Source organism: Tupaia chinensis, unplaced genomic scaffold (genome assembly GCF_000334495.1).
Source record: "Tupaia chinensis unplaced genomic scaffold, TupChi_1.0 Scaffold000132_1, whole genome shotgun sequence".
Lineage (NCBI taxonomy): Eukaryota > Metazoa > Chordata > Mammalia > Scandentia > Tupaiidae > Tupaia > Tupaia belangeri.
Genome location: NW_006159601.1, coordinates 3574936 through 3599022, shown reverse-complemented (window position 1 = coordinate 3599022; position 24087 = coordinate 3574936). Strand labels below are relative to the sequence as shown.

At 42.5% G+C, this 24087-nt stretch overlaps 1 protein-coding gene, 1 long non-coding RNA gene and 1 other non-coding gene across 4 annotated transcripts in view; 1 reads left to right on the top strand and 2 right to left on the bottom strand.

Moving 5' to 3' along the window:
• Positions 1–24087, top strand: part of LOC106734517 (uncharacterized) — a 390280-nt gene that overhangs the window by 283679 nt on the left and 82514 nt on the right. The gene's annotated exons all lie outside the window — the stretch shown is intronic.
• The window catches only part of FGF1 (fibroblast growth factor 1), a 122597-nt gene that overhangs the window by 31669 nt on the left and 66841 nt on the right, over positions 1–24087 (bottom strand). The gene's annotated exons all lie outside the window — the stretch shown is intronic.
• LOC114007156 (small nucleolar RNA SNORA36 family) lies at positions 5019–5148 on the bottom strand. Its single transcript, XR_003548792.1, has one exon. It is a non-coding gene; the product is annotated as a small nucleolar RNA SNORA36 family (small nucleolar RNA).

The window sequence follows — 24087 nt, the reverse complement described above, 5'->3', positions numbered from 1 at the left end:
CATGCCTGCTGAGATCATTCTAACTCATGATTCTGATGATCATTCTCCTACTGAAGATCTTTGTTTGGGTCAATGATTCCCTTCTCCTTTCAGTATAAAACCCAGATTTCCTACATGACCTATGAAGTACTTATCGTCTAGTCTCTGCCTAATTATGTTCACTTTTTTCTTATTGATCTCTTTTCCCAGTCTCCCCCTGCCCAAAACCCCATATTCACTCAGGCTTTAACCCAAAACATCATTCCTCTGCCAGTCGTCTTCCTCTCTGACTCTTTCTCTCTACCCTTCCTCTATGACCCAGCTAAGTCATACTCATCCTTCAAAAATTCAGCTCAGATATTTCTTCTCCTAGAAACCCTTATTTGAACATGCCCCCTAACCCTGACCTCCCTGCTGTTCCTCCCCACCACACACACCAGTTTAGATTGGATCATTCTCTTGTGGTTCCACAGCAACATTTCCTTTACTTCATCACAGCACTGAGCGTAATGGCTGTCTATATTCCCTGCTTAAACCTATCATTGGTTTCTCACTGCTCTGGAATAAAGACCAAAAAGTCTTCACATGGCCTGCAAGACTCTGGCAGGTCTAGTTTTTGCTTCCTCCTCTGCACCATCTCTCACCATACTTTCCCTCCAAACTGGATTTTGGTTCCTGAAACCACTATACTCTCTCCCACCTTGTGCTTTTGCCCATGCCATTTCCTCATTCTGGAGCATCACCTCTCTCCTTCCTCTAACCTACTCATCTGGTTATCTCCCAGTTTGTCTTCAAATCTTAGTTTAATCGTAGTTGCTCAAGGAAGTCTTTCCTGACTTTCCTTAACTGGGTCAGAGTCATTCAGTTCTCATAGGACCATTGAACATATCTTCAGAGTTCTTGCTTCAGTTTTTAATTACACATTCATTCTGGTGACTGAAAGACATTTAATTAATGTCTCTCTTCATCACTGTACTGTCAGCTCCCTGAGAGTACAAACCAATCTGTTGTTCACCATGGTATTCCAGGGCCTGGCAAAATGCCTAGCACCTGATGGGCACCTGATAAATGTTTGTTGAATGAGTGAATGAATGTAATTTAACTATGTTTACTCTACTGTTTCCTTTAATCATCTCTGAGGCCCCGAGGCAGAAACCACACTTTTTCTTTCTGTGTCCAGCACTTAGCAAGTACCTACATATAATCAGCGTCCCGTGTGTTCTTGTCGATTGGAGGGCCAATCCTTCTCAGGAGCCTCTAGTGGAAACATCTTATCAGGAAACCTAATTATAAGGCAGTACCCTACAGGTATTGACAAAGGAAGTAAGCCAAGAGCCTAAGTGTATTTTAATTGGGTTCAGATTAGACTGGAATACCTACCCTTGGTTAAAGCAAGCCCAAACCTTGTTCCCATCTTGTAATCAAAACTTTATTCTTCAAAAAAAAAAATGAAGGATCTTTCAGAGGAAGGTGTTAGCTCCTTTAGTTTCAAGTCAAACTTCCTTGTCTGACCAAGGAAAAGATTTATAGGGCCTGGAGAAAGAATTCCAAGCTCGATTATTTCTGCCAGGATGGGTTAGGCTGGCAGGGACCCACCTCACACCCCCTGGTGAAGGAAAGTTTGCCTGACGGCAGGGAGACAGTGTGTTCTTTGCTCTAGTTCTCCTACTCCACCCTCAATGATCTGTATGGGTCTGAGGAGGAGTGAGGCTATGGCTGACTGGCCTAGCCAGCCTTTCAGCATGGTTCCTCACCCCTCCACTTCTGCTCCTTGAACAGAAACATCATCTTCCAAAGTTGATGGTGAACTGTGGACTACAAAGGAATGCAGGAGACAGCTCCTACAAATTCATGTTCATGAAAGCCAATTGTTTTAAATTTTCAGAAATGTTGCTAGCTGGTTGTTAAACCATTAGTAGCTTGAAATCAACCCTGGTTAAGAGTATTTGTACCACTGAAGTTGGCAAATGCTATAAATCAGGGTTTTTTTTTTCTTTCTTTTTTATTATTCCTTTTCTTTTCCCCTCTGCTAGCTGGTTTATCAGCATAACACCATATCTAAGTTTGCGTCCTAATGGGGCACTCATTAGCAAATTACTCATTCTCACAGAGCTTCAGTTTCCGTATCTGCAAAACAGATCCCTAACAGTAGCTACTGCACTGTTGTTGTAAGTAGTAAATGCTAATGCATATCCAGTGCTGAGCCGAGAACTTGAAAACTCCTAAGCCTTCAAAAGATGTTAGCTTAATTTTCATCACCCATGTACTCTGTTGGTTTTGCCAATCATTTGTGCTATTGCTGTCGGATTGAATAAACTTGATCTTTAACGTTTAGTACTATTTTAACAATATTTGAAAAATATCACTTTCTAAGTGATAGGTCAGAATTTATCATCACATCTATAAAATGATGCACTGTTTTTATTTGCTTAGGTGTTGAATATGAAACACTAATGATGATTCTCTGTATATTTCATGGGTTTCCTGCCTTACTATCCAGGATGAACCTTTCTGCACAGTCTTCCTGTACTGCCCTTCAGTTTAGTATCTTTTTAATCCTAAAGAATCTCCAAGTTGGAGGCCAGCAGGCAGTTAAGGTGCTGGACTCCCACATGCCCGACCATGATTGGAGTCCCAGACATGGTGGCTTGAAAATCACACTGGTTATGTCTATGTGCATGCACCCTAGGAGGAGAAGGGATTGTGGAGTGGCCATTCCTCCTCAGGGGTGATTTCTCACTTTCCCTTTCACTCCTTTTGTTTCTCTGTCACTAGGTAAGCGCATGCATCCTATGGCAAAAAAAAAAAAAAAAAAAGCAGATGGCATGGTTGTTGAGGCACTGGACTTCAACATGGCTGACCATGGTTCAAGTCCTGGACCTGGCAGCTTACTTTTTCACTTTCTCTCTCTACCTCTCTCTCTCTGACTCTCTCTAGTGCTCTGTAGCAAATTAAATAATTATAATAAATAAATAATTCTTAAAACAAATAAAAAGAACAAAAACAAAAAAACAACTTCAAGTCACTGAGAATAAATTGTTCCTTGGCTTCCAGAATCAAATGTTCGATTAACCAAATGGAGATTAAGACATGGCACTCTGGTGTCAACAACCTCTACCTAGCACCCACCATAGGCAGAATGCTACAAATACCTTGGAATTTTTAAAAGGAAAAGGAAATGAAAGGCCTGAAAACCCTAATCCACAATTTTGAAATCCAAAAAGTTTTATGAACTGGAAGTTCTTTTATAACTTGGATTGTAGCAAAATCTGACTCAAATTGTCAAGAAATTATTTAGTCTTCATTTATCCCCATTATATGTTAATATTTATAGAATCTGGGGACCAGCCTCTGGACTCCCATGTAGTCAACCGAGGTTCATGTCCTGGACCCAGTGGCTTGAACTCACACCAGGCACGTGTGTGTGGGTGCCCAAGATCCCAAGAGGAGAATGGAGGAGAAGGGATTGCGGCGTGGCTATCCCCCTTGGAGGGTGATTTCTCACTTTCCATCTCTCTCTGTCTTTCTGGCGAGCGCATGTGCCCTATAGCAAAAACCTCTCCAAAAAAAGAAAAGAAAAATTACAGAATCTGGTGCAAAATTACTTATGTCTTTGATTCTGGGGTACTGTCCCAGATCCTAGTGGAGCTATTCCTTGATATACATGCACTAATATATCTAGCCCAAGGCTTTTCAGACAAGGGGGTAGGGACTGGTAGTAGAAATCAGATTCTACCTTTAAGGAGTTTACAATCTATGCTTACTAGACTCATCAAGCCATGCTTCAGACAAGAGGGGCATAGACACTTGGACCAACTGGACTGGCAAAAAATAGAGACTTTTAATTTAATCCAGCTTGATCACCGAATAGCTCAATCCCATCCTTGCTTCTTACACTCCTTAAGGAAGAGTGGAGAAATACAAGCAGATGTGTGCACACAGACACACACACACACACACACAAAGGATCTCTAGGATCTCTACCAATATCCTTTACTTTTCTCTTTGAGTCTGGACTTTTCATTTTCTGCAGCCTGACTTATCCACTCCTAAACATTTCCATGGAGCATTATTCAGTTGGAGGTCAGGAGTTCTTTTAAGTGTTTAGAGAAAATAGTGTCGACTCAGAGAGAAAAAAACGGAGTGCTCCCTGGTGCAGTGGCATGCTCTACCAGCCCAAGTTCTATAGTATACCCCAGTCCAGAGTATTTTGTAAGCTCAGGGCCAGCCTAAAGATCTGCATGCATCTTAAATGGAAATATCCTTCCTGCAGACCACCGCATTAAAGCTCTGGGGCTTGGAGCCAAGTGCAAAGTGATTCTGCAGGGACTCTGGCCTCCCTCCCATCCCTTCCTTTAACCTTCTCTTACTTATGTGTTTCCAAAAATCTTTTGAATCTCTTGTGCAAGTTACAATCTCCAGAACCAGCTCAGCAAGGACATTCCTTTCTCGAAGTCAGCTGACCTTCCAGCTCTTAGAATGATGGTCTGTTTGCTAGGTCTTTTTTTTTTTTTTTCTTCCTTCTTGACCTAGAAACTTTAGCTTTTCCAAACTCTATCTTTTGAAGTACATGTTTGTTATCTCTTTGGAAATGCTGAGGGCTTGACCTACCATTTGTTACCTAATGGCCTGCTCTGGATTTACCCATAAATAATGAAATATGTTCATAAATAATAAACCAGCAATCCTTTGTTGAACATTTACTAGGTACCAGGTACAGTCTTAAGCATGTTACACACATTATTTTAATTAATCTGCAAATTCTGTTAGGAAAATTGGGAAGGAGGGGTTAGGAAATAAATTAATAAAGTAATTCATTCCTTTTTTCTCTCTATTTTAAAAAGTTAATTAAGGTCTTCCATGAGAGAAAGAGAGAGGGGGCACCTCTAACAGGGTCTTCATGGTGGAATCCACCCCACGCCTCATCCATCTGGGATCATGGGCACACACTCAAGTGTCTTGTGTGTACAGGGAGAACTCACAACACGAATCAGGGACCTTTCCACGTGGCTTCAACATCGTGGAGCATTGCATCACTACTGTGCTACTGTGGCTAATCCAAAAGAGTAATGCTTTCTGTGCGACCACCTGCCCTAGCCTGTTTTAATGTCCAAAAGTTTAATTAACAGAAAAGGGGTGCTGTCTTTAACTCAAAGCATTGCTTTTTGATCCCCCATTTTTACAGCTAAAGACACTGTGGCACAGAAATTTTAATGAATTGTTCAAGGCCATACAGTTAAATAAATGTTATAACTGAGATCCAAAGGTAGAGTTTTCTGACTCCAGAGTCCACCATTTTAATCACTGTAGAAATATAGGTAAGGATACAAAATGCTCTTTGGACTGAGTAGCCGTTCAGCTTCTCTACTCACTTTTCATGCCAACCTCTAGGACACCTGCAGCCCATATGACAGTATGCTAGAGGAGATAACTCATTTTCACGAAGTGGAGTATTTGCAAGTTGCTCCCCGGAAGACCAGCCTCTTCCATGGTGCAATAGTGGTCCACTGTCAGCGCTTACCCAATGGTCACTCCTGATACCTCTTCAGGTGACCTAACCTCTTGTGAGAACATTTTGGCTCTTGTCACAGCAGTCAATTGTCATTGCTGATAAAGGGCTTCGGCAAGACCAGAGGCCACTAGCAAGAATGGAAGAGTGGGTGGTGAATGGTCCTACTTCAGACTGGGTTGGAAATGCCAAGAAGGGATGTTCTCATAACCCAAGAGTTATAGACCTGGATCTTGGTTTCTGATGCTTCCATAACTGCTTGTATACTGGGTATGTCACTTAGCCTTTCTAATCCCCAGTTGCCTCAGCTAAAATGAAGCTGTTAAGAGTATGATCCTGACATTTTTATGGGGAAGGGATGGACAAAGCTTGAGAAGGGTCTTGTGTATAGCGAATGCGGCAAAGTGCCAGGTATAATTATCATTTGTAAGAGCCTGTGTTTTAGTGGATTGATTATTTGAATTTTTACAGCACGTGGGATTCCACAGAACATTGTGTGAGTAGATGAGCATCTCTGGAAGGCTGTCGTGGGGAAACCATGTTAGGTACTTTGTAATCATTTCGTATTTGCTAGTCCTCTCCCCTTCTTCTCTGGCCAAGAGAACAGTGACGCAGAGGCTGAGCAGCTTGTTAAAGCAAATCTGTGGCTTAGCCAAGAATGAAACCCTCAGTCCTGAGACATCAGTTTATTGTGTTGCCCCTCTGTTGGGCGGCCTCATTTCCACGGGGCCCAGGCTCACTCAATACATTAAAAAAGAAAAAGGACAACACGTTAAGAAAGAAGAAGGATAAAACTCACATTTCTGCCAGACAGATGATATCCAGACGTCTCTGGAAGAATGGTTAGCAGTCCAGTGTGTGGTTTTGTGTTTTAAGGTGCTTGGATACGATGGAGGAATGTAAACCCCTTGGAACTCGTTTCATAGGGCAGTCTATTCTGGATCTTAAAAAAGGGGCTGGAGGCCTCAGCTGTGCTCTGAGAGTTACATTCCTACAGAGACATCCAGCACTTGCAGGAAGCAGGAGGAACAGTAAGGCCAGGATTTGCAATGGGACCCAGTGTCACAGCCAAAGGGAAGAAGAAAATAATAACTTGCCCCAGTGCCAGCCTTCCAAGGCCCAGTTTTTGCAGAGCCTGCATTAGGACAGCCTACCACTTGTTTCCTTTTGCATTATTTCTTTTTAAGGACTTGGGTTATATTTAGAGGTTCTCATACTTGCCAACTCTTTTGATGCCAGGAATTGTCCAAAAGGGACCATTCTTCTTGCTTCAGCATCACTGAGACCTTCATGGTCCTTTGACCGTGTCATTCCACACACAACCCAGGTGGGTTTCGTGGGAAGGAAATGAAGCAAAAGAACATCACTAAAGGCTCTGGGAAATGACTGATGTTTGATGGGAGATGAAAGAGCTTGGTAATGAGTTGAAATCTTGTATCTAAGAAGCTAACCCAAGAGATAAGTCTGTCCCTGGTATTCAGTATCCCCAGGAAGGTGCACATGGCAGTGAAGACACCATTTATCAGAACAGTCATGAAGATGGGTAGATGCTGTAAGCCATGACAGTGCCTCCTCTGTCAAACATGGCCTCTCATAGGAATTTCCTTTCATATTGGCAGGTAGCTCAAAGGCTGGTTTGTTTTCATCCCTTCCACTCCTCACAGTTTCCCTCCTTGTTGTTTCTTTTTTTCTAACTGACCTTTCAAAGCCATTTATATCCTTCAGCATCCACCGCTCCTCTCCCACATTATAGAGATCAAAGAGCCATTATGCTGGGTGGGGTTGTTTAAAAAATGGAGATTTCTAAGTTATTGACCTTTGAAAGCAAATTAGGCAACAAGGTGTAAGGAGAACGTCTGAGTGAGTTCTTACTTCTCTGTGCTGCCATATTTTTGCATATAATTCTTCTTGACATCCAAAGATCCTACATTCTTTGGCTCCTCCTTGACTTTGCCAGGTTCAAGGGGCTCTTTTGGAATTCAATAAATTCTGTGTAGACATTTAGATAGGCCCATGTGGTAGGGCAAAGAGAAGGCAGAACATTTTCAAACGCTTTTATGATAGTGCATTCTTGAACTCTTGGTGGGATGAATAACTTTTCTATAGATAAGTTCTTGTGGAAAATAAATAAATAAGTGAATGTTGCCTTTTAAAACTATCTTCCAAAGGAGTATGTCATTAGGTTGCAAAATTTCCCACTATGTAGGGTGTTTAATGGATTTGACTTGGAAAAGTGGTTATCAACCCCTAGCATTTTCACACGGCATCTGCATCCCTGAGTCCAGGTATGTTGGGTCCACCCGACCTAAGAAATGCCTCCTCACTTTCTGTCTTCTATCTCAGATCTAAATGTGTTTTTTAAAATAAGATTTATGATAATTTATGACTTTGTTTACTTATTCATTTACTTGTCTCATGCTACACAGTTGTACTCACACACTTCAGCTTCATTAAGGCTCATATCACATTCTGTTGCCAGCACTGTTACTCATAATTTTTATTATCATTTTATATTTTTGCATTAAATTGGATATTTGAAAAATATTGTATTAAAGTATTATTTAGGTTGCTGAGTACATTTTTCATTCAAAGTAAGTGTCTCTGTCATCCCATCCTGGTCCCACCCCTATTAGGCAGACAGTTTCTCTGAGGTCTACTAATCAAGTCCTTTGACTCTAGTACATAATTATCAAATTAGGTTACTTATTACCATCTGCACTCTCAGCACCTGGGCCAGTCCACCACAGCTCCTGCTGTACCTTCTGAAATATCCCCCCTTTTGTTCTTTGCCCTCTCCCATTATTTTTATACCCAGCCATGAAGATCTTCTAAAACCTGTATCATCTGCCATTCCCTGGCTTAAATCCTTCTATGGCTTTTCATTTCCATAAAATGAAATCTGAACCCTTACCATGGCCTATAGGATCATGTATGGGCCAGCCTTACCTCCCGCCACTCACTCTCTTTGGCCCTATCTTCTAGCCACTCCATCTTCTCATGGACTCCCAAACCTACAGTGGTCTTCTCCATATTACTGCCTCCCTGCAAATTGTCCCCTTTTCAGCAATTCTCTTGCCCAACAGTTCTACGGTTGGTTTCTTCTCAACTTTCAAGTGGCAGCTGAAGGTCACCTCCTCTTGTCTCCCCATGTAAGTCCAGTCTCTCCTCTACCCCCATGTTACTCTTCTGTAGCCACCGGTTCTTTTCTTTCTCAAGACTTGCCATCATTTGTAATGAATTACATATCCATCCACATGTTTTCCTTGTTTGCTATCTTTCTCCCTGGTAGATTATAAGCTCGTGGAGGACAGAAGCCATGTTTTTGCCCCACCTTCTCCCTAGACCTCAGATGATGGCTGGCACAAAGAAATTGCTCAAATATTTGTTGAATAGATGAAAGTGAGAAAGAATGAATGGATAAATGAATTTTCAGTGTGCAAAATCTTAGTCTAAGGATTCTACCACACACCAAGGGCTTTCATTTCCCATTCTGCTCTCTATTGAAATGAACTTTGCTCTTCTAAAAGCAAGTGTTTTTCTCTTAGATTATTTTTATAGAAAAAAGTGAAGCAAATATAGAGATAATTATTGATTTTCACTCATCAAGTCCCTGTTCCCTATCACCAACATCCTCCTGAGAGCCTGTTGCAGAATTCTTGGGAACCACAGGAAATAAGTCCACTAACCACTTGAAATACTCCTGTAAAAATAGACCGGACTTGACTTTCTTCCTGTGGAAGGGCCTCTCTCCTTAGGACAAACATTGCAAAGAAATTTTATCTGCTCTTAGGAGACTCCCTCTTCAGTCATTCTCACAGCAGGACTTATCTGGACATACTCAGAACCCTGCTCTGAAATTGTCCTGGCTGCCTTGATCATCACTTGAGCAGATGGCTCATTTGTTATTTCTAGGCTGTTGTTTTCATATTAAGATGTAAGGATAGACAGAAATCAAGGCCTAGGAGAGCTATTGGGATCTTCTAGTGCACATGGATATTTCAGTAGGGGTAGATTTATTCTCACTAGAGGTTAACACCACTGCCCTTAGATTTCAATACAGGTGTGCTGTCTTTGTTATTTTCATCATTATTCTCTTACCAAATTCCTTACCTTTAAATTTTATTTAAATTATTGACAAGCAGTTTTACTCAGATTTCATTTCCTTATTTAAAAGAAGCTTTGAGGAGACTAGCAGGTGGCATAATGATTAAGGCTCTGGACTCCCACATGGCTTACCACAGTTCAAGCCCCAGATCCAGAAGGTGCATGCGTACCCCAAATCTCAGAAGAATGGAGGACAAAAGATAGCAGCGTTGCCACCCCACTCCCCGGGGGGGATGATTTCTCACTTCCCCCTCTGGTCAGCACATGTACCCTATGACCAAAAAAAAAAAGAAAGAAAAGAAAAGAACAAAAGCAGCAGCAGCTCTGGGCCAAGTCTGTGGTCTTGTGGTTAAGGGATCAGGATACCACCTGGTGTACTTCAAATCTTAGCCTTGGCAACTTAAAGAACACACTCGGTGCATATGTGTGTATGTCCCAAATCACAGAAGGATGGAGCAATGGAGAAGAGATTGTGCATGACCATTCTCTCTTGGGGATTCTCTCTCTGGTGAGTGCACACACTCACTGGCAAATAAGTAAATCAATGAATGAGGCTTTCTTTCTCTAATATAATTGCAGAAACTTCCCAGAAATAGAAGACATCATAAAGACAAAAAGAATGAAAGGAGAACAATGCCATTGACTTCTGCTTAGATACTGGCCTCCTGCCCCTGAGTTCTTTCAGTCTGAACCACCAAAAGAGCTTCATGGTGTCTCTTTGGTGTCTGAACTCCGTGAGCCCTGCTCAGAGGATGACTCGGAGTTCAGTGCCATAGTCCCAAACCAAAGCCTTCTTCTTGAAAGACCAAAATGATTTAAGGAGACTTGAAAAGGGGCTCCCTTTCTCTCAGTGTTATTGACAGATTATCTTAGTACCATTCAGAACTTCTGTATCAGCAGGGCGCATGCCCCACACTGTGGGAAACAGAGTTAATATTTAAAGTCTATTGCATCAATTTAACAAAAAGCAGAGATGTCAGTCCACTTAGAATTCCTTAAGAATAAGGAAATGATAGAAAAATTAGAAAATAAAGATAACAAGAAAAAAAATTTTAAAGATGGTATGTAATCAAATTGACCAGTTATAACTTTTCTAACTTTTCTATTCATAAAGATATAAGCATTTTACAAAGTGAAATCATATATATGAGAAGGTGTTCAAAAAGTTTGTTGGAGGAACCAGCAGTTAGCGTAATGGCTATGTCGCTGGACTCCCACGTAGTCGACCGCGGTTCGTGTCCCGGACCTGGTGGCTTAAAACTCACGCCGGGCGCGTGTGCGTGCGTGCCCAAGATCCCGAGAGGAGCATGGAGGAGAAGGGATTGCAGCATGACCATCCCCCCTGGGGGGTGATTTCTCGCTTTCTGTCTCTATGTCTCTCTCTGTCTGTCTGGTGAGCGCACGCGCCCTACAGTGAAAAATCTCTCTCAAAAAAAAAAAAAGTTTGTTGGAGAAGCTGGCAGGTGGCGTGGTGGTGAAGGAGGCTGCACTCCCACATAGCTGACCATGGTTCGAGTCCCAGACCTGGTAGCTTGCTTTCTCACTTTCCTTCTCTTTCTCTGTCTTTTTCTGGTCAGTTTCAAAAATAAATAAATAAATAATGACAATGAATAAAATTAAATAAAAAATAATTCTTTAAAAAAGTTTGTTGGGGGACCAGCAGTTAGTGTAATGGCTATGTTGCTGAACTCCCATGTAGTTGACTGTGGTTTGAGTCCTGGACCCAGTGGCTTAAACTCACACTGGGTACATGTACATGCATGCCCAAGATCCCAAGAGGAGAATGGAGGAGAAGGGATTGTGTGGCATGACCATCCCCCCGGGGGGTGATTTCTCACTTTCTGTCTCTCTGTCTTTCTGGTGAGTACACACACCCTATAACAAAAACCTCTCCAAAAAAAGAAAAAAAGTTTGTTGGAAATGTGTATTATGAAAAAACTCTGCATAGATTTCAATATTTTTTGTTTGTACTGAAATAAAGCTATATACTCATTTCATCTTCCATGGAGTTTTTTGAGGTTTTCTCATATATACAGTGGTTTTATAATATGCTTTTTTTTTTTTTAAGGTTTTTGCCATAGTGCACATGCACTCACTGGAAAGAGACAGAGACACTGAAGGAAAGTGAGAAATCAATTCCCTCTTCCCCCCAGGGAGAATGGCCATGCCACAATCCCTTCTTCTCCGTTCAACTCCTGGGATTTTAGCCACAACTGCACACACACCTGGTATGAGTTTCAAGCCACTAGGTCTGGGACTAGAACCACAGTCAGCCATGTGGGAGTCCAGCACTTTAATCACCATGCCACCTGCTGACCTCATAATTTGTTTTTATATAATCTGACTTTACTCAATACATTAGGAATTTTTCTTCTTTGATAAATATAAATCTACCTCTCCATTTGTAACAGCTGTGTCAGATTCCCAGCCTGTTCACTCCACCTTTATTGTTGACACTTAGGCTATGTACTGTGTGTCACCATCAAACAGAACTGCTGTGGTCATCTTTGCACGTTATTCCATTACTCCTTAGGAATAACTCCTAAACATAGGAAAGGACATGTATTTTATTAAGGATTTTACTCAAAAATTTCAGAAGCTTAGGACCTGTTAGGAGCTTTAAGTTTCATTTTTACTCCTTCCCTAACCTCTCTGAGTTATGTATCTGCTTTCCAGGTAGAGGAGAAATTAATTTGAGAGTTTAAGATTGGTTGACTTTGATTTCAAAATCTCCTCATAAACTGGGAGCCTTGTTCTTTTCGCCTTCACTCTTTTTATTATTATTATTATTATTATTTTATTTTTAATGAGAGAGAGGGAGAGGAAGACACAGACAGGCAGGCCGTCTGAGGGATTTTGACAGGTTCTTGCCATACGAAGGTCCTCCCACCCCAGCCTCCCTGTTAGCTAGGATTACAAGTACACCTGCCGCTCGGGGCGTTTATGTGAGTTGGGGCTCCATGTAGCTCCAGCATGTCCCAGTAGTACTTTCCCCCTGCACCACTGAGGCCAAGCCTGTTGCCTAAACTTGATCTTAGGGTGCACAACAACATGCCTGGAAGTTTACTGCACCCATTTTGCTGCATATGCCCCAACTGAAGGGGTGCTTTCCTGCAGCGAGGACCTGGACCCTTACCAGAGCCCAGCATGCCCCCAGCTAATGGGGAGCAGCATGCCCTGAGGCAGCATGGCGGAAAGCAGTCTCACAGTTGTCTTTTGCTGCTGACTCTTCGGGCGCACTTTACTCCTTTGCTGCACCACCGCTGTTCGAAGCGCATCTCCTGAACTTTGACTTCTTCTCCACCCCATTCTCTGTTCAACACTCACCTCCTCCCTGAATCTCCAGGCACTGTTGACTCTATTTAAATCAGACCTCTCGTAAGAGCAAAAAGTGTTTTATGTTTGTCCCTTTTATCCACTGCAAATTTGGCAACTGGAGAGGGGCCCCAATCTCCCACTTTTTTTTTTTAAGAGAGATTTTTGCTACAGTGTGTGTGTGCTTGCCAGAGAGAGACAGAGAGACAGAATGTGGGAAATCACAAACCCTCCTCGGAGATGGCTACACCACAATCCCTTCTCCTCTCAGGATTTTGGGCACGCACACACATGCGCCTGGCATGAGTTTTAAGCTGCCAGGTCCAGGACTTGAACCATGGTTGACTACATAAGAGTCCAGTGACGTAACTATTATGCCATCTGCTAGTCCTATCTCCACTTCTTAAATGTGGGACTCCTGTGCCTGGTGTGAAGCATAATGTGTTGAAGGCAATCAACAAATACTTGCTGAAATAAAAAACCTCGTTAGTCTCCCAGATTCAAGTGAGGCTTAGCACAGCCAAGTGAAAAATGACAGACAGTTGAGAATTTGTGCTCACGTAGCATTCCAAATAGTGTCTGCCCTTGCATTTAAAACAGAAACAGCCTTGTTGCTGGGTATATCTGCCTGGGATTCAGATCGTCGCCAATGCATAGGTGTGTGACTATAGGCAAGTTGCTTAGCCTCTCTGGTTCTGTTTCCTCATCTGAATAGTGCCTTCTCATGGAGTCATTGTAAAGATGAAGTGTGATAATAGCATGTAAAATGCAATACCTCCTAAGGGGCAAGCTCACCACAAATGGTATTGTGAAAGGCTTCTGTACTTTGGGAGTTCACAACATAATTGAACCTCCCACCCAGATTACCCTCTGTGCTCCTCTGTGACACTGAGGAATGGGACTCCCTGGCTTTCTCTACAGTGGTGCTGACTCCACCCTTCCGTGGAGGAGGGAAAATAGTCCCTTTGGTTATGACCATGCCCTTCGTAAATTCCAAGACCCAGGGAACAAGGCGTATGCCAAGTAATTAATCAGAACGGGGTAAGTCTCACTGGAGTATCTAGATCCATTTCTCATTGTTGCATAAAGCTATATAATTTGTGCTTACTCTTTACATGAAATGCTTTCTTATATTGTTTCCATTTCATTGTGAGCATTAGAAAGGTGAGGGCTGGGAAGCTTTAAGGAGGCTTATACCATGAAGGTTTGGACCAGAGGATTCAGGGTCAGGGAGACTGGCTTCCATCTTGCTCTGCAGTAACTTGGTGTGTGATTTTGGGCAAGTCACTCCACTTCTTTGTGCCTTGGCTTTTTCATCCAAACAGTGGCTTTCTCATCCGGTGATAATACCTCATGGGGTGGTTGGGAGGACAGAATGAGAGAATGCATGGAACACACCCGGCACATGATGAGGTCTCCAGATGGGAGGTCATCCTGCTGAGTTCCATTGCATCATCCCCCCCTTGCTACTGTAACCAGCACAGGTCTTGGCACATGGGGTCAGCTCAGTCAGTGTCAACCTCACTGAATAAAATGAATACGTTCTTCTGCCAGAAGATAAAATTAGCAGTCTTATCTTTCTGTACGTCCCCAATCTAGTCTGTGGCGTGTTACTTTGAATGATGTTTTTGGCACCTGACTCCAGTTCCCAGGAGCAGACCTGAGCTTCTTACCTGAGCCTCATCTTGCATTACTAGGCACAGGACGTAATATGGCACCTGCATTCTGAGCTTTCTTCCCACCAGGGAGGCCCACATGAAAGGGACTCATCTGGGGGTCCCTCCTCCAGGGGCTCTGAGTCACTGGGCCCGAGCTGAAGCTGATACCTGCATGTTCAACAAGCCTTCCTGGCGGGGGGTTCTGATGCAAACCAGAGCCTGGGAACCCTTGGTCCTGGGTAAACTTTTTTCAACATCAAGATAGAAAAAAGCAATTCATCCCAGAAGGGAGGAGGAAGCTTGATTATTTTCCTCCTTTTCGCAGTCACTGAAATATCTCCAAATCTACTCTCCTTGTTTGCTTTAAAAGCAGTGGCCCAAGGGAGACTGCCCATTTTGATCTGTTTATTTTTTCTTTCTTTCCATTACTCACATTTCCTTTACTGAATTATTGTTTGTTGCTGCTGAGAGGAAGAAAGTAAAACAGAGGGTGAGGCAAAATGAGTGAAGGCTCCTAGACCTTCTCTCCCTGCTTTGCTCTACCAGGCTGAGGTTTGCAGCAAGAGGCACAGACCACCAGCAGACACACCCAAGCATTTCAACTTTGGCTTGCTCCAAGGCTCTGCTTTGTCCATCATAGTGTGCCTGATAGAAAGACCCAGATTTCTCTGAACAGAGCCAGAAACAACAAGGAGCCTAATCACAACCCAGAAGGCCATAATAAGATGAAATCAGGCCTCCAGGATAAGGAAGGTCAGGTGGCTTAGAATCACAATGAGGTCCTGTTATAGTTTCTTGGTGAAGCTATTCCCGACTGTTCAACCATTTGAGTACTCATTCATTCACTTAGCACATATTTAATGAGCACCTACTTTGTGCGAGACTTGAGGAGTATGGCAGACACAGTGAGGCCCTCTTGAATTCTAGTAAGGAAGACACCCCACCCCACAACCCCGTATGAGGGATTCAAAATGAACTGAGTACTATAGCTACAAAGTCCAGGGCACCATCAGAACCAGATAATAAGAGACCTATAGGGCCTGGGAGATAGGAGGACTTCCAGGAGGAAGGGACATTTATATTGCTAGTGAATAGGGAGAGGATGGTAACAGGTAAAAATGTGTGCAAAGGTCCTGAGTCTAGAAAGAGCACATTTCACGTAGCCAGCTAAAAATAGTGCGTATGGATGAGAGAAAAGGACTGTGGCTGGAGGTGGTGGCAGGGCTGAATCACCCAGAGCCCTGCAGGCATTTATCTGAAGGGCTGTGGAAAACCACAGAACAATGCAGGCTGGGGTGTGACATCACCAGATTTGCATTTTAAAAATGCCAGTCTGACTGTTGAGTGGAAAGTATTGGAGGATTGCCGGAGCAGGGAAACTAGATGCAATAGCCCAAGTAAGCGGAAGTGGGGCCTCAGATACAGAGCGATGTGTGGGTAGAGGCCAAATCTGATACCCACTCTTCACAGTTTCCCCCAGGCGAGGATATCATGAATATGTTAGTCCAGTAGCCTTCTTAGAGAGAGACAGACCTTAGGCAGCACATGGTCCTGGGAGATGGGCTAAACTTGGACTTAAAAATCCTGCCACCTGGGCCAGCAGGTGGTATGGAGGTTAAGGCACTGAATCCCATGTGGCCAACTATGAAGTTCAAGTCCCAGATCTGGCAGCTTGAAAATAATGCTGGCACATGTACGTGTGTGCCCAGGGTCCCAAGAAGAGGATGGAGGAGAAGGGACTGCAGTATGGCCATCCTCCTGGGGTGATCTCTTACTTTCTTTCTCTCTGTCCCTCTCTGGCGAGTGCATATGACTTCTAATGAAACAAACAATCAAAAACCCTTTAGATCAGATATCTCAGGGAATATAATTTTCACATGAGTTGCTACTACTTTGGAAATGAGGACTCACTGATCTTCAGCAGCAGGTTTGGAAATGAGGCACCATGGTGTCTTACGGGTGATAAATGCTGCTGGAGAGTAGAGGTCCCTTGCTGCTTTCCCTGCCTGGTGGGTGGGGTATTCATGTTCTCGTCCCCACTTTTCTCCATCCTGCACTTGACTCACCAGATGACTAGACAGATTGTCTCCCCCTAAGCAGCATGAGTACTACCTCAAAAACCAATTGTCCGAGTCATGCTACTAAAATTTACAAGACCTACAAGATGGTGTCACTTCTGGGAGGTTTAAGGGCAGGACAGGCTGCCTGGAGCGGAGGGAGCGAACTGTCCGACTCTGAAGATGTTTCTTGGCGTTGAGTCTATGGAGCTTGGTGATGCTGGGGGAGGTGGCTGAGATCTGCTGGGGCCTCATTCTTTCACTCAGCACGTGGGTCATCACAGGTCTACTACATTCTGGCCCTGTTCTCAGATGCTCAGCACGTCATGGCAGAGTGTACATCCTAGTCATTTCCCGAGGATGTAACTGAGGGCTCACTTCACCTCCAAGCTCTCCTGGTCTTTGGGTTGCGTAAAGACAGAAGGCTTGGGCTGGCCTTCCAGCGCAGTGGCTACCACCTTCTCCAGCCCCCAGTCTATTCCTGCTTCTTCCTCGGACGTCCTCTCAGAGCAGTCCTCATGTTATTTACTCGACTGGTTTCCCTCTTGCCTTTGCTCAGCTAGGGCAGAGCCCCTATCTGCCTTGCTCAGCTTTTTATCCCTAGTGTCTAACGTGGGCCTGGCCTACAATATGTGCTTAATAAATACGTGTTGGCTCGCATCATATACAAATATCAGTCCCAAATAGATTACAATCTTACATATAATACCGAAACTATAAAACATTAGAAGAAAACACAGGAAAAATATTTCTTAACATTGTTATGGGCAATTTTTTTCTTTGGGAGATGGTCCCCAAAATATAGGAAAGAAAGCAAAAATAAACAAATGAGATAGCATCAAACTCAATGTCTTTTGAGCCACATAAATAAACAAACAAACAAACAAACCGAAGAGACTACCTATAGAATAAGAGAAGATATTTGTAAACCATACGTTCAATAAAGGATTAACATTCAAAATATAAAAGAAATGCTCTTTTATTATAAAAAATCATAATAACCCAGTTAAAAATGAGTAAGTGACCTGCTCGAACAATATCTTCTTTTCAAAAGAAGGTGTAAACATAGCCACCAGGTATATGGAAAAATACTCAACGTCACCCACCATTAGGGAACATACAAATTAAACAGTTAGTTATCATGCCGCACCTGTTAGAACTGCTATTATCGAAAAGACAAAAGATAACAAGTGTTGGTGAGAATGTGGAAAAAGGGAACTCTTGTATATTGTTGGTGGGAATGTAAATTAGTACAATCATTTTGGAGAACAGTATGGAGGTTCTTGAAAAAAAAAAAAACTAAAAATAGAATTTCATATGGTCCAGAAATCCACGACTGGATATACAAAGGAACGAAAATCAGTTAGCTCAGTATCTTAGCATCATCAGTTTCTCAGATAAATCAGTTTCTCCCCTGTTTATCACAACATTATTCCCAATAGCCAAGATATGGAACCAACCTAAATGGTCATCATCAAATGAACAGATAAAGAAAATGTGGCATATACACACAATGGCATATTATTTGGTCTTTAAAAAGAAAAAAAAAGTTATTTTTGACAACACAAATGAACCTGGAAGACGTCCTGCTCAGTGAAACAAGCCAGGCACAGAAAGACAAATACTGCATGATCTCACTTATGAGTGGAATGTATAAAAATTGAATTCATAGAATGAGAGCGTAGAATGATGGTTGCTGTGGGCCGAGAAGGGAGGAGTGGAAATGGTACAAAGGATACAGTTTCTGTTAGAGGGGATAAAGAAGTTCCAGAGCTCTTTGTACAGTGTGAAGATGGCTGTTAATCGCGATGTGTTATAGGGGCTGGCTGGTGGCATGGTGGTTAAGGCACTGGACTTGCACATGGCAGACTGCACCATATTTATTAACAGAAATAAAATTGCAGGTAGATAGGAGGAACACTGTTGAGTCCCAGACCTGGTGGCTTGCTTTCTCATTTTTCCTTTCTCTCTCTCTCTTTCTCTCTCTCTCTCTCAAATTAAAATATAATAAGAAGAAATAAAATTAAATAAATAAATAATTCTTTAAAAAATTATGTATTTGGGACCAGCTGTTGGCATAATGGCTATGTCACTGGACTCTCATGTAGTCGACCGCGGTTTGAGTCCCAGACCTGGTGGTTTAAACTCACGCCGGGTGCATGTGTGTATATGCCCAAGATCCCGAGAGGAGAATGGAGAAAAGATTGTGGCATGGCCATCCCCCCCAGATTTCTCGCTTTCTGTCTCTCTATCTCTCTCTGTCTTTCTGGTGAGCACACACACCCTATAGCAAAAACCTCTCAGAAAAAAAAAAAAAGATGTATTGCAGAATTGATAATTGCCAGAAGAATAGACCTTTTTAAAAAATATTTTATGAACATATAATTGTACATAATTGTGGGGATATAATATAGCTTTACAGTGCAAGCATACAATGTTCAATGATTCATTTGGGAGGGTTAGCATACCTATCACCTCAATCATTTGTCTTTACTTGTGTTGGGAACATTAAGAATCTCTCCTATTAGTTACTTTGAGATACATAGCAAGGTGTTACTATTGTTCCTATCGATCATCTTTCCACTGTCTCTCACAACACTAGACATTCTTCCTCCTAGCTACCTGTAATTTCATTTCTGTCAATAAACATCCTTCTATATTTAGTCTCCATCTCTCCCAGCCTCTAGCAATCTTTATCTATACCTCTACATCTAGGAGGCCATTGTTTTTTGTTTTTGTTTTTATTTTTTAATTTCCACATATGAGGAAGACTGTGATATTTAAGAGAGTAGATCTTTATTTTTATATTTTTAAGAGAGAGATTTTTGCTATAGGGTGCATGCGCTTGCCGGAGAGACAGACAGAGACAGAGAGACAGAAAGCGAGAAATCACCCCCTTGGGGGCATGGCCATGCACAATCCTTCCTCTTCTATTCTCCTTTTGGGAATTTAGGCATGTATGCACACCACCCAGCATGTGTTTTAAGCTTCTGAGTCCGGGACTCGAACCATGATTCGACTATGTGGGAGTCCAGTAACGTAATCATTATGCCATCTATTGGTCCCAAAAGAGTAGTTCTTAAGTGTTTTCAACCCACACAAATAAAATAACTCTGTAGGTGATGGATAGGTTAATTAGCTCAATCATGGTAATCATTTCACAACGTACGCATATATCAAAACAAATGTCGCATTGTACGCCGTAAGTGTGTCCAATCTGTACTTGGCTAGGAGAGGGGAATGGTAACCGGCCCCATCCTGGGTAGCTGTCAGCTTTGCTAAGAGGACGTCTACTGTCTCAGGTCTCCTCATGAACGAAAACCTGGTAAGTACTAATCCGCAGTTGCCTACTGAATCTAACTATGAGTGGTTTTGATTAATTAAATCAATTTGAAATTAATCCTACATATTTTCTTTTTAAATTTTATTTTACTAATCGTTTTAGAGGTTTTTGCCTTTGGATGTGCACTTGTGGGGCGGGGGGAGACATAGACAGTGAGAGGGAAAGTGAGAAATCACCACCCCTCCCCCAGGGGGATGGCCACACTACAGTCCCTTCTCCATTCCCCTCCTGAGATCTTGGGCACGCACACACACGTGCCTGGCATGAGTTTCAAGCCACCAGGTCTGGAACTCGAACCACGGTGGGCCATGTGGGAGTCCAGCAATGTAACCACTATGCTGGCTGCTGGCCCCAGTCCTATCTATTTTCTAAAACTGGCAACTCTTCCACACAAACAAAGTGGAGAAATAAACGAGGGAAGAGATAAGATTGAGGTGGACTATTATTATTCATTCATTCATTCAACAAATAATGATTAAGTACTATGATTTATCGGGTACTGGGAACAGAGGGGCAAATAAACAAACAAACAAAAAACAAAGTCTATGCTTTCATTGCCAGTTTTATTCCTGTGGGGGTGATATTAACCATTTTAAAAGTGAACAGTTGAATAAGAAAACCTGAAATGGTGCTCATCCTTCTTGGTCCCTGTTGGAATGAGACAGTGGGTGACTGGAAGAGGAGAACGTTCAGTGGACGGAGAGTGGCCACGGGGTTCTCTCAGAGGAAGTGACATTTGAGCTGGGATCTTTGAGGATGAGCAGGAATTTGCCAGGTGGGGTCGAGGATGTGGACAGAGCCACAACACCTAAGTCTGTCTTTCCAACCGAACACGAGCCTCCTGAGAGAAGACCTGGTGTGCTTCAGAGATGAAACAACAGGATGCCAAACATTTTTCCAGCTGTTATTTTGAGTCCCTTACCCATTCTGGAAGGGACTCAAAATAACTGAATGGGCAAAGAACTCAAAATAATCCATCAGTGGGGTGAGGGGTACAGGAGTTAATCTAACCTTTTTGAAAGGCAAACATTTCTCACGGGGCCACGGCTTCTCTGTCCTGAACTTGTCCTGATCCCTACCAAGTCATAATGCATTGCTTCCTCCTATGGCATCCTGTGCGTGTTGGCTGTAGCTATTTGTGGCAGTTATACCATTCTAGCCCGCAATTATAGTTATTTGCATCCTCTGTTGTCCTCTCTAGTAAGTCTTCCACGCCTCAAGGCAGAGATTGGGTCTCGTGCATTCCTTTCCTCTTGCCATATGCTTAGTTGATGCTCAGAGACTGTTAATGTTTACTAGGTTGCATAACTAAGGTATTTGGCAAAAACTTTGGAGACATGCCTATTTTTGAAGAGAAAAAGAGAGAGAGAGAAATTTTGGTATGGGGACCAGCAGTTAGCATAATGGCTATGTTGCTGAACTCCCATGTGGCTGACCGTGGTTCGTGTCCCGGACCCAGTGGCTTAAACTCACGCCAGGTGCGTGTGCGTGCGTGCCCAAGATCCTGAGAGGAAAATGGAGGAGAAGGGATTGTGGCGTGGCCATCTCCCCTGGGGGGTGATTTCTCACTTTCTGTCTCTCCGTCTCTCTCTTTCTGGTGAGCACACGTGCCCTATAGGAAAAACCTCTCAAAAAAACCCTTTTTTTTTTGGTATGAAGGAAAGGAAGGATAATTTTAGAGCACAGAGACTCTACACTGAGGTGGTTCTTGAAATGAAGACTGTTGAAAGCTTTGAGACTTTCCAGCGTGGGTCGGCCAAGATGAGAGAATGGAAATTGTAGGGGAAAGGGCAATGAGGACTAACTGCCTTCTTTGCGATTTTGCATTGGGTGGTGGTGAAAAGGCATTGAAAATTATCTTGCATGTTCCCTCCGACTCTGTGCCACCAATGTCCATGTTTGCTCTGAGATTTCTGCTGTGGAGTGAGTTTAGTTGGTTGATTTGGGATTTGGTTGGGTTTCTTGTGTTTGCATTGTTATATTTTTGAGGGGATTTATTTTATTTTTTTGAATTTTAATTGATGCATATTTGTACATATTTATGGGTCACAGCATGATATTTTGATACATGTATGTAATGGGTAATGATCAAGTCATGGTAATTAGTTTATCACTGCAAACATCTATTATTTCCTTATGATGGGAACATTAGAAGCAATCTTTTCTAGCTATTTTGAAACAGACAATAAATTATTGTTAACTTACTATCGTCACCCTACTGTGCTATAGGACACTAGCACTTAATTCTCCTATCTAGCAATAATTTTTTAAAAATTTGATTTATTATTATTATTATTATTATTCTTTAATTTGACCAGAGATAGAGAGGAAATGAGAAAGCAAGCTTCCAGGTCTGGGTCTCAAACTGTGGTCAGCCATGTGGGACTCTATCATCCTAACCACCATGCCACCTGCCAGCCCTCTATCATTAATTAACTCCCCCATCCTCCTTCCTCCTTCCCCCTTCCAAGCCTGTAGTAACCACTATTCTACTCTGTTTCTATATGATCAACTATGTTTACCTTCCACATATGAGTGAGAACATGCAGTATTGGTCTTTCTATATCTGGTTTATTTCATTTCACATAATATTTGAGGAGGCTTATTTTTACACATACAGAATATTTTGTCTTAAATAATCTACATAGATACAACTAGAATGTATTTTTGTTGTTATTTAATTAGTATTTTGAAGTTGAATCAATCTTCAAAATGAAGTTTATTTTGGAGCCAGCAGTTAGCGTAATGGCTATGTTGCTGGACTCCCACGTAGTCGACCGCGGTTCGTGTCCTGGACCCGGTGGCTTAAAACTCACGCCGGGCGCGTGTGCGTGCGTGCGTGCCCAAGATCCCGAGAGGAGAATGGAGGAGAAGGGATTGCGGCGTGACCATCCCCCCTGGGGGGTGATTTCTCGCTTTCTGTCTCTATGTCTCTCTCTGTCTGTCTGGCGAGCGCACACGCCCTACAGTGAAAATCTCTCAAAAAAAAAAATGAAGTTTATTTTACGTGAAAACTTGGTACCACTACTGAAGACGTAAGACCAGGGTACTTGTCACAGATCATTGTAAAGATCAAAATGATTTTAAAATAAAACATATGAGTCTAATTTATTTGTACTATATTATTATGTACTCTGTATATATTATATCATGATTTAGCGTATTAGGTTGTTGGAAAAGTCATGATGTATTTTTTTCTGTGCAAAAATGTTTTATGAGTTTTACAACAACCCAATAGCAGTACCACAGCAGAAATTGTTCTATTCCCATTTTTCTAGAAGAGAAAATAGATCTTGAGAAATTAAGTAACGCCCAGGGTCAGGAAGTATTTTACACATCTGAACTATTATTTGTTTATAAGAAGAATCACATGAATTTCATGGAGCTAAAAAGTAGAACAGAGGTGACACTGGGAATTATTAACTTTTGCACTAGGCACATGTATTGGTTAACTGTTTACTTTCATACGTAAAAAGGACATTAATAAAGCAGGAAAAAAATAAAGCAAAAAAAGCCAGAGTAAAGCAGACCCGGTGTTTAGGATGGGCAGGTTGGAGCATCACTGCTATCAGAGAAGCCAGCTACCCTTGGCTTCCTGGGTCACCGAAGGGATGCACTTGGCAAAGACATCACCTTCCTTCAGGACAAGGAGCGGCCTGGTACAGAAAGGGTTACATGGAGACAGGGAAGCAAACAGAAGAACCAGGTGCTTTAGTTCCCTCTTGGCTGTAACTTATTAACTAACCTCAAGTTCATTTTCCTTGTCCCCTTGGACTGAGGATAAAGTCCCAATTGAGGCCTGAGGGGATAGTTCTGTGAGGCCTTTTCAGGGTCAGAACACTCACATGCAAGCCATTTTGTTTGCATCAGCAATCCAGCTGCATTGCACAGACACTTGACCGGCCAGTGACTCCCAACACAGAACAGATGGTCTGGGCCAGGGAGAGGGGACACACAGGGCTCCTGAATGGGTAGGACTTTGTTTTGATGATAGGGGAAAAGGACAGGAAAGGGGTGGCACATGGTATGCTGAGAGTTGACAACAGCAGTAACTGAACAGCCCTGGCTTTGTGCTGGCTTGAACTGCGTGGGCTCCCATGGGAGGTGCTCAGGGAGGACTGG